This window comes from Triticum dicoccoides, chromosome 4A (genome assembly GCF_002162155.2).
Source record: "Triticum dicoccoides isolate Atlit2015 ecotype Zavitan chromosome 4A, WEW_v2.0, whole genome shotgun sequence".
Lineage (NCBI taxonomy): Eukaryota > Viridiplantae > Streptophyta > Magnoliopsida > Poales > Poaceae > Triticum > Triticum dicoccoides.
This window is the reverse complement of record NC_041386.1, coordinates 116917104-116928395: the sequence shown is the minus strand read 5'-3', so window position 1 is coordinate 116928395 and position 11292 is coordinate 116917104.

Below are 11292 nucleotides of genomic sequence, written 5' to 3'. Positions count from 1 at the left end.
ACACACTTTCAGTTGGCAGGCCAGAGAGGCATATATCTCACCAAGATGGATCGTAAAACGGACCAAGAATAATCCATCTTGGTCGTACAACCTCTATCTTGTTGTTGGTCAAGTGATGGCCGTCCATGCGACCCCGGAGATGGGCTAGCTCGCCAATAATCACGCAAGTAGCTAGTCCCCGAAGACAACCACTGCATGCGTGTGGCTCAAACATATGTATGGAGAGGTGTGTTTTTGAGTAACAATGGAACAACTTTGATGTGGCACCGTGATTTCAAACTAGAAATCCCTACATTGAGTGAGGGTTAGGTTGACGATGCATATGTATGTTACACCACACTTCAAGCCAATGACGGGGATTCATATATGCATGCATGCATAGTATATGTGCTCAAACTTAATTAGGTGTGAATCTCACCATGACCTATACTACGATAACATGAACCAAATGAAGAATTCTCCATGGTAACCTATCTTGTTGTTGGTCAAGGTGATCATGGATGTCCACGCGGGCCCACGAATATATAGGCTTGTCGCCGATAACCACGCGAGGGAGTGTATCGTTCGAAGGCAACCACTACATGCATATGTATGGAGGTGATGCGTGCATGCATGTTTGAATACACAACATTGATCTGGCGCGTGTGTCAAAAATCGTACACTAGCTCCCCACATAGAGCGAGATCTGTTCATGATGGTGTCGTTGTACTAGCCACTTCGACTCGATGGGAGGGATTCATGCGTACACATGCATGTGTGTGTGCTCATAGTGTATCATGCATGTCATCCCAGAGCAAAAATAATAATCCCCTCCTAAGTCAAATTAACCCCTCTTGTTGTCAGGCAAAAAGAAGTGATGGACCAAGCGGGCCCACAGATGGAAAGCATCGATATCGCTGATAACCGCTTAAGTGGATGCGAGAGGACAACCACCATCGCTTTGCATATGGGCCAAACATATATATATATATATATATATATATGTTGAATACCCAAAATGCACAACTTTGATGTGCCACATGCCTCAAAAACCATAAACCATGCACCCACACAGAGCTAGGTTCATATCAAGCGTACTACATATGATGGTCCCCTTCCCCCTCTTCACCGCATACTATATGCTCCTGCCGTAATATATGTACAACCCAAAAGAATCCTCATCGATGGTGAAATTAATTAACCTCTCTCGATGTAGGTCAAAGTGATGCATGCATGCATGCATCAACGATGGCCTCGTGGGCCCGTAGATGGAAGCGTCACACGTGAGTGTCCTAGCTAGGATATATATGCATGTGGCCCAAAAAGGTGTTGTGTGATGTTTGAATAACCAATTTCACAATTTTGATGCGGCACGTGCCTCGGTAACCAAAAAGTCCCGACACTGAGTGAGGGGTACTTGTTCACAGACGCATACGTATAGTATATATGCTAGTCCATATATATGCTAGTCCCCTCCCACCTCTTCGACGCGTACTACATAGCACCATAACACAAACAAAAAAGATTCTACCTTGCTGGTCAAATTAACCTCACTGCTGGTTGTTTGTCAAAGTGATGGACGACGACCTCGCGGGCCCACAGAAAGTGTCACACGCGAGTATCGAGTGTCGTGTAGGACAACCATCGACTGCATGTGGCCAAAACATTTATGCATGAAAGGGTTGTGTAATGTTTTAAATAACGATTTCACGACTCTGATGTGGCACCAGCCTGCCTAACAAAACGACCAACCCACACGGTGGCTCACAACTCATAGTGTACTGCGAGCCACCCGCCACCCCCAGACGCACACCCACACACACACACCGCGAATCCACCGCAACTACGATGCATGTTAAATTAATTACCCCGTGGTGAACATACATGTTACCAAAGGAGGGATGTTTTAATTTCAAAAAATCACAGAGATCATTAAGACGTTTTAGTACATTGATTGATTGATTTTCTATGGGTATAATGTGCAAAAATCAAATTTGAGCTACATGCACATGTGACAGTGCACCTAAATGGATTGCAAAAACACATGTGTCTCATTGGGTGCATGTTTACTCCCCGTGCAACAAATTTCAAACATTGAGAATCTTGATTTTTAAATTCTAGTACATCCAAAACTTATTTGAAGTTAATGAAACTTATCGTGTTGTCATATGGACACCAATACAAAGTGGCATTGTACTTTTTTTGTCAAATTTGAGACCAGTTTTGATGTAATCTTTATCTAATTACAGACGGGAGATTATTAATAATTGGGAACCAATATCCCAAACGGATTATTTATTTGAACCGTGAGCGTTAGACCAACAATGGGTACGTGTCATGCTTCGGTTAAGCAATAAAGCGACAGCATTAATCATCTAAAGAGAAAAACAATATACGTGCTGATGACCCACAAGTATAGGGGATCTATCGTAGGCCTTTCGATAAGTAAGGGTGTCGAACCCAACAAGGAGCAGAAGGAAATGATAAGCGGTTTTCAGCAAGGTATTCTCTGCAAGTACTGAAATAAGTGGTAACAGATAGTTTTGTGATAGGATAAATTGTAACAAGCAACAAGTAGCAAAAGTAAATAAAGTGCAGCAAGGTGGCCCAATCCTTTTGTAGCAAAGGACGAGCCGGAACAAAGTCTTATAATAGGAAAGGCGCTCCCGAGGACACATGGGAATATCGTCAAGCTAGTTTTCATCACGTTCATATGGTTCACGTTCAATACTTTGATAATTTGATATGTGGGTGGACCGGTGCTTGGGTGTTGTTCTTACTTGAACAAGCATCCCACTTATGATTAACCTCTATTGCAAGCATCCGCAACTACAACAAAAGTATTAAGGTAAACCTAACCATAGGATGAAACATGTGGATCCAAATCAGCCCCTTACGAAGCAACGCATAAACTTGGGTTTAAGCTTCTGTCACTCTAGCAACCCATCATCTACTTATTACTTCCCAATGCCTTCCTCTAGGCCCAAATAATGGTGAAGTGTTATGTAGTCGACGTTCACATAACACCACTAGAGGCTAGACAACATACATCTTATCAAAATATCAAACGAATACCAGATTCACATGACTACTCATAGCAAGACTTCTCCCTTGTCCTCAGGAACGAATGTAATTACTCACAAAGCATATTCATGTTCATAATCAGAGGGGTAATAATATGCATATAGGATTTGAACATATGATCTTCCACCAAATAAACCAACTAGCATCAACTACAAGGAGTAACTACTAGCAACCTACTAGCACCAATCCCGGACTTTGAGACAAGAATTGGATACAAGAGATGAACTAGGGTTTGGAGATGAGATGGTGCTGGTGAAGAACTTGATGGAGATTGCCCTCTCCCGATGAGAGAAGCGTTGGTGATGACGATGGTGATGATTTCCCCCTCCGGTGGGGAAGTTTCCCCGGCAGAACAGCTCTGCAGGAGCTCTAGATTGGGTCCGCCAAGGTTCCGCCTCGTGGCGGCGGAGTCTCGTCCTGAAAAGTTCCTCCCTATTTTTTTCTCATCGAAAGACCTCATATAGGAGAAGATGGACGTCGGAGAGCCACCAGGGGGCCCACGAGGTAGGGGGCGCGCCCTAGGGGGGCGCCCCCCACCCTCGCGAGAAGGGTGTGGGCCCCTTGGCCTTCATCTTTGGCGAGGATTTTTCTTTATTTATTTTAAGACGTTCCGTGGAGTTTCAGGACTTTTGGAGTTGCGCAGAATTGGTCTCTAATATTTGCTCCTTTTCTAGCCCAGAATTCCAGCTGCCGGCATTCTCCCTCCTTATGTAAACCTTGTAAAATAAGAGAGAATACCATAAGTATTGTGACATAAAGTGAAATAACAGTCCATAATGCAATAAATATTGATATAAAAGCATGATGCAAAATGGACATATCAACTCCCCCAAGCTTAGACCTCGCTTGTCCTCAAGCGAAAAGCCGATAACAATAAATATGTCCTCATGTTTAGGGGTAGAGGCGTCGATAAAAATAAAATACGGACATGAAGGCATCATGATTATTCTCATAACAGGAACATATATAGATTTTGTCATGTGATTACTTATGTTCAAGTGATGATCTATTCACAATGCAGAAGTATAAATCATAAACCTTATTGGGCTCCAACAAACTATAATCTCAGTCATTGAAGCAATTGCAATTTATCATAACATCGGAAAGAGTCTATGTCAGAGCTAAAAAGCAAGTCCACATACTCAACTATCATTTAGTCCTCCATAATTGCTAACACTCACGCGATACTTGTGGTTACGAAGTTTTAATCGTACACAGAGAAAGATAGGGGCTTATAGTTTTGCCCCACAACCTTTTACCTCAAGGGTAATGTCAACAATAATGGTTCATGCTCCCCTACATCTAATTATATATATATATATATATATATATATATATATCATGTTCTTTCCAACATGCTGAGCTTACCAAAGGATAAAATGAAAAAGAAAAGGTGAAAGGTGAAGATCACCATGACTCTTGCATAAGGTAGAAGATAATAATAAAGGATAGGCCCTTCACAGAGGGAAGCAGAGGTTGCCATGCGCTTTTATGGTTGGATATATAAAATCTCAATGCGAAAGAACGTCACTTTATATTGCCCCTTGTGATATGAACCTTTATTATGCAGTCCGTCGCTTTTATTACTTCCACATCACAAGATCGTATAAAGCTTATTTCTCCCACACCAATCAATCATACATATTTAGAGCAGTTTTTATTGCTTTGCACCAATGACAACTTACTTGAAGGATCTTACTCAATCCATAGGTAGATATGGTGGACTCTCATGGCAAAACTTGTTTAAGGGTATTTGGAAGCACAAGTAGTATTTCTACTTGGTGCTGAGAATTTGGCTAGCATGAGGGGGAAAGGCAAGCTCAACAAGTTAGAGGATTCATGACAACATACTTTATCTCAGATATAAGAAAGACATAACTCATTACGTTGTCTTCCTTGTCCAACATCAACTCTTTAGCATGTTATGTTTTAATGAATGCTCCCAATCATAAAAGATGTCATTGATAATATATCTATATGTGAAAACCTCTCTTTCCTTATTACTTCCTATTAATTGCAACAATGACCAAAGCTATGTCTGCCAACTCCCAACAACTTTTAATCATCATACTCTTTCCATGTGAAGTCATTACTCTCAATAAGATCAATATGAACTTTTTGTTTCTTTTTATTCTTTTTATCTTTCTTTTATTCACCCAAGATCATGGCAAAATAATCAAGCCCTTGACTCAACACTAATCTTATTATATATACCTCACGGACTCGATTACATAGAGGGATCATAAAGCAAAACTCAAAACTATATCATTCCATAAACTTTATTCTACTAGATCAAGATACTACTAATAGGATCGAACTAAGAAAAACAGTAAAGATAGGAGTTGTGATTGTGATACGATACCGGGGCATCTCCCCCAAGCTTGGCAGTTGCCAAGGGGAGTGCCCATACCCATGTGATTATGTCTCCTTCTTCGTTGTCGGTGTAATATTCTTGGCGATGATTTCCCTCAGGATGCGGTTCTCCTCCTCGAGCTTATTGACTTGATGTTTGAGGTCCATTATTTCCTTACGAAGCTTTCCTGTGACAGCTAAAGCTCCTTGCACCCAAGGGTGTTGCATAGCTGCGGGAGAACAAGTGACACTCCTCTTCATATTTTCATAAGAAAGAAATCTAACATTGGAAGGGATAACCAGTTTGGAATGGCTGAGCTCTGTGGCTCCCCCATCGTGAATCCAGCTCGAAAGCGAGAGGTGACTTCTTGATCCTCCATGGCATCTACCCTCATCAAGTCAGCCTCCATCTCCTCCTCTGTTGCTGGCCCAAAGTGGCCAGCGTCGCTGTTTGCCCTTGGTTCTGGTGCCGGATTAGATACCCGGCTCTCCCCGATTGACTCTTGAGAAGACATCTCGCTCTAATCTACAGCAGCAACAACTCGAAAACAAAAACAGAAGATTTTTGCGTGATACGGGAGTCAAAACTCCCGGGAGATTATATAATGAATTTTTACCGACCAAAAAATGTAACGTGCAAGAAAACGGAGTCTGGAAGGCACACGAGGTGCTCACGAGGTAGGGGGCGCGCCCAGGGGGTAGGGCGTGCCCACCACCCTCGTGGGGCCCTCGTGTCCTTCTCGGACTGCTACTTATTTTTCTATTTTTCTAAATATTCCAAAACGGAGAAATATTGCCTTAAAAATTGTTTTGGAGTCGGTTTACTTACTGTACCACATACCTATTCCTTTTTGGAGTCTGAAACGTTCCAGAAAGTGTCCCTTATGTATTCCTCCGGGGTTACGGTTTCAATAATATTGGTTTCAACATTTATGGGATTACCTGAGATATAATGTTTCATTCTTTGACCGTTTACCACCTTCGGATTTGTGCCCTTGAAGTTGTTGATCTTTATGGCACCGGAACGGTAGACCTCTTCGATAACATAGGGGCCTTCCCATTTAGAGAGAAGTTTTCCTGCAAAAAATCTTAAACAAGAGTTGTATAGCAATACATAATCACCTACATTAAACTCACGCTTTTGTATCCTTTTGTCATGCCATCTTTTAACTTTTTCTTTAAACAACTTGGCATTTTCATAAGCTTGGGTTCTCCATTCATCAAGTGAGCTAATATCAAATAACCTCTTCTCACCGGCAAGTTTAAAATCATAGTTGAGCTCCTTAATAGCCCAATATGCCTTATGTTCTAGTTCAAGAGGTAAGTGGCATGCTTTTTCGTAGACCATTTTATATGGAGACATACCCATAGGATTTTTGTATGCAGTTCTATAAGCCCATAATGCATCATCAAGTTTCTTGGACCAATTCTTTCTAGACCTATTAACAGTCTTTTGCAAAATTAATTTGAACTCTCTATTACTCAACTCTACTTGACCACTAGACTAAGGGTGATAAGGAGATGCAATTCTATGATTAACATCATATTTAGCAAGCATTTTACGGAAAGCACCATGAATAAACTGTGAACCACCATCAGTCATTAAATATCTAGGGACTCCAAACCTCGGGAAAATAACTTCCTTAAGCATTTTAATAGAAGTGTTATGATCAGCACTACTAGTTAGAATAGCTTCTACCCACTTAGTAATGTAATCAACAGCAACTAAAATATGTGTGTATCCATTAGAGGAAGGAAAAGGTCCCATATAATCAAAGCCCCAAACATCAAATGGTTGAATAACAAGAGAATAATTCATAGGCATTTCTTGACGTCTACTAATATTACCAATTCTTTGACATTCTTCACAAGACAAGACAAACTTACGGGCATCCTTGAAGAGAGTAGGCCAATAAAAACCAGATTGCAATACCTTATGTGCAGTTCTATCTCCAGCGTGGTGTCCTCCATAAGACTCGGAGTGACACTTGCGTAGGATCTGTTCCTGTTCATGCTCAGGTACACAACGTCTAATAACACCATCTACTCCTTCTTTATAAATATGTGGGTCATCCCAAAAGTAATGTCTTAAATCATAGAAAAACCTTTTCTTTTATTGGTATGTGAAGCTAGGTGGTATAATTTTAGCAACAATATAATTAGCATAATCAGCATACCATGGAGTACTACGAGAAGTACTTATAACATTTAATTGTTCATTAGGAAAGCTATCATTAATAGGTAGTGGGTCATCAAGGATATTTTCTAACCTAGACAAGTTGTCTGCAACGGGGTTCTGAGCTCCCTTTCTATCAACAATATGCAAATCAAATTCTTATAGCAAGAGAACCCATCTAATAAGTCTAGGTTTAGCATCTTTATTTTCCATAAGATATTTAATAGCAGCATGATCAGTTTGAATAGTTACTTTAGAATCAACAATATAAGATCTGAACTTATCACAAGCAAATACAACTGCTAAAAGCTCTTTTTCAGTAGTAGCATAATTCCTTTGAGCATTGTCTAGAGTCTTACTAGCATAATGAATAACATTTAATTTCTTATCAACTCTTTGCCCTAGAACAGCACCTACAGCATAATCACTAGCATCACACATAATTTCAAAGGGTAAATTCCAATCAGGTGGCTGAACAATAGGTGCAGTGACTAATGCTTTCTTAAGTATTTCAAATGCTTCTACAGAATCATCATCAAAGACAAATGGTATATCTTTTTGCAATAAATTAGTCAGAGGCCAAGAAATTTTTGAGAAGTCCTTAATGAACCTCCTATAAAATCCAGCGTGACCAAGGAAACTTCTTATACCTTTGATGTCCTTGGGACATGGCATCTTTTCAATAGCATCAACCTTGGCTTTATCAACTTCAATACCTCTTTCAGAAACTTTATGCCCCAAGACAATACCTTCATTAACCATAAAGTGGCACTTTTCCCAATTCAAGACAAGATTAGTTTCTTCACATCTCTGCAAAACTCGATCAAGATTGCTCAAGCAATCATCAAAAGAGGAACCATAGACGAAAAAGTCATCCATGAAAACCTCACAAATCTTTTCACAAAAGCCAGAGAATATAGCCATCATGCATCTTTGAAAGGTAGCAGGTGCGTTACATAAACCAAAAGGCATACGTCTATAAGCAAAAGTACCAAAAGGGCATGTAAAAGTAGTCTTTGATTGATCTCTAGCTGACACAGGTGTTTGAGAGAAACCAGAATAACCATCTAGAAAGCAATAGTGTGTATGTTTGCATAATATTTCTAGCATTTGATCCATAAAAGGTAAGGGGTAATGATCTTTCTTAGTAGCTTTATTTAATTTGCGGAAATCAATTACCATCCTATAACCTGTGATAACTCTTTGTGGAATCAATTCATCTTTATCATTAGGAACAACAGTAATACCTCCCTTCTTAGGGACATAATGGACAGGACTTACCCACTCACTATCAGCAACGGGATAGATTATACCTGCCTCCATAAGCTTTAGTATTTCTTTTCTTACCACTTCTTTCATTTTAGGGTTCAGACGTCGTTGAGGATCACGAACTGGTTTGGCATCTGCTTCCAAATTTATTTTATGTTGACATAGAGTGGGACTAATGCCCTTAAGATCATCAAGAGTATATCCAATAGCAGCACGATGCTTCTTCAGAGTTTTCAATAATCTTTCTTCTTCATGCTTTGAAAGGTTAGCACTAATAATAACAGGATATATCTTCTTTTCATCAAGATAAGCATATTTAAGATTATCAGGCAAAGGTTTAAGCTGAAACACGGGATCACCCTTGGGTGGAGGAGGATCCCCTAAGATTTCAACAGGCAAATTGTGTTGCAGAATAGGTTCCTATTTAAAGAATACTTCATCTATTTCCCTTCTTTCATTCATGAACATATCATTTTCATAGTCTAGCAAATAGTGTTCTAAAGGATCACTAGGAGGTACGGAAATAGAAGCAAGACCACTAATTTCATCCTTACTAGGTAATTCTTCCTCACGATGTTGTTTACTAAATTTAGAGAAATTAAACTCATGAACCATATCATCCAAGCCAATAGTAACAACATTCTTAGTGCAATCTATGGTAGCATTGACAGTATTTAAGAAGGGTCTACAAATATAATGGGACAAAAGCTATCTTGTGGAGAAGTAAGAACAAGAAAATCAGCAGGTTATTTAGTTTTCCCACACAAGACTTCAACATCTCTAACAATTCCAATTGGTGAAATAGTATCTCTATTGGCAAGTTTAATAGTAACATCAATATCTTCTAACTCAACAGGTGCAATTTCATTCTTAATTTCTTCGTATAAAGTATGCGGTATAACACTAGCACTTGCACCCATATCACATAAGCCATGATAACAATGATCTCCTATTTTAACAGAAATAATAGGCACGCCTACCACAAGTCTATGTTTATCTTTAGCACAAGGTTTAGCAATTCTAGCAGTTTCACCTTCAAACTGAATAACATGCCCATCAATATTATCAAACAAGAGATCTTTAACAATAGCAATATTAGGTTCTACTTTAACTTGCTCAGGAGGTGTATAAGTTCTAATATTGCTTTTACGAACAACAGTTGAAGCTTTAGCATGATCCTTTATTCTAACAGGGAAAGGTGGTTTCTCAATATAAGAAGTAGGAACAATAGGATCATTATAAGTGACAGTCTTTTCTTCAACTTTAATAGGTGCAGCTACTTTTACTTCTATGGGAGGATGATATTTAAACCACTTCTCCTTAGGGAGATCAACATAAGCAACAAAAGATTCACAGAAAGAAGCTACTATCTCAGAGTCAAGTCCATATTTAGTGCTAAACTTACGGAAAATATCGGTGTCCATAAAAGATTTAACACAATCAAACTTAGGTGCCATACCTGACTCCTTACCTTCCTCGAGGTCCCAATTTTTAGAGTTGCGTTTAATTCTATCCAATAAATTCCATCTGAATTCAATAGTCTTCATCATAAAAGAGCCAGTACAAGAAGTATCGAGCATGGTGCGATTGTTATCAGAAAGTCGAGCATAAAAACTTTGCATAATTATTTCTCTCGAGAGCTCGTGATTGGGGCATGAATATAACATTGATTTAAGCCTCCCCCAAGCTTGATCGATGCTTTCTCATTCGCGGGGCCAGAAATTATATATATAATTGCGATCACGATGAACAAGATGCATAGGGTAATACTTTTGAAGAAATTCCAACTTCAATCTTTTATAGTCCCAGAATCTCATATCATCACATAGCCTATACCATATCAATGTGTCTCCCTTCAAAGATAAAGGGAAGACCTTCTTCTTAGCAACATCATCGGGTATACCTGCAAGCTTAAATAATCCACAAACTTCATCCACATATATTAAGTGCTCATCAGGATGCTTTGTTCCATCTCCTGTAAAAGGGTTAGCTAGCAGTTTTTCCATCATACCCAAAGGAAATTCAAAAGGAGTTTCATTTTCAATAGGTTCAGTAGGTTGAGGAGCAACTCTTTGCTCTACTGGACGGGGTGAAGATACCCCGAACAAGCCCCTCAGAGAATTACTTTCCATAGTAACAAGTGACAGTAAATTTCAGCACACTATATAAATTTTTCCTTACCAAGTTCCACCTACCAAAGGCGCTACACTCCCCGGCAACGGCGCCAGAAAAGAGTCTTGATGACCCACAAGTATAGGGGATCTATCGTAGGCCTTTCGATAATTAAGGGTGTCGAACCCAACGAGGAGCAGAAGGAAATGATAAGCGGTTTTCAGCAAGGTATTCTCTGCAAGTACTGAAATAAGTGGTAACATATAGTTTTGTGATAGGATAAATTGTAACGAGCAACAAGTAGCAAAAGTAAATAAAGT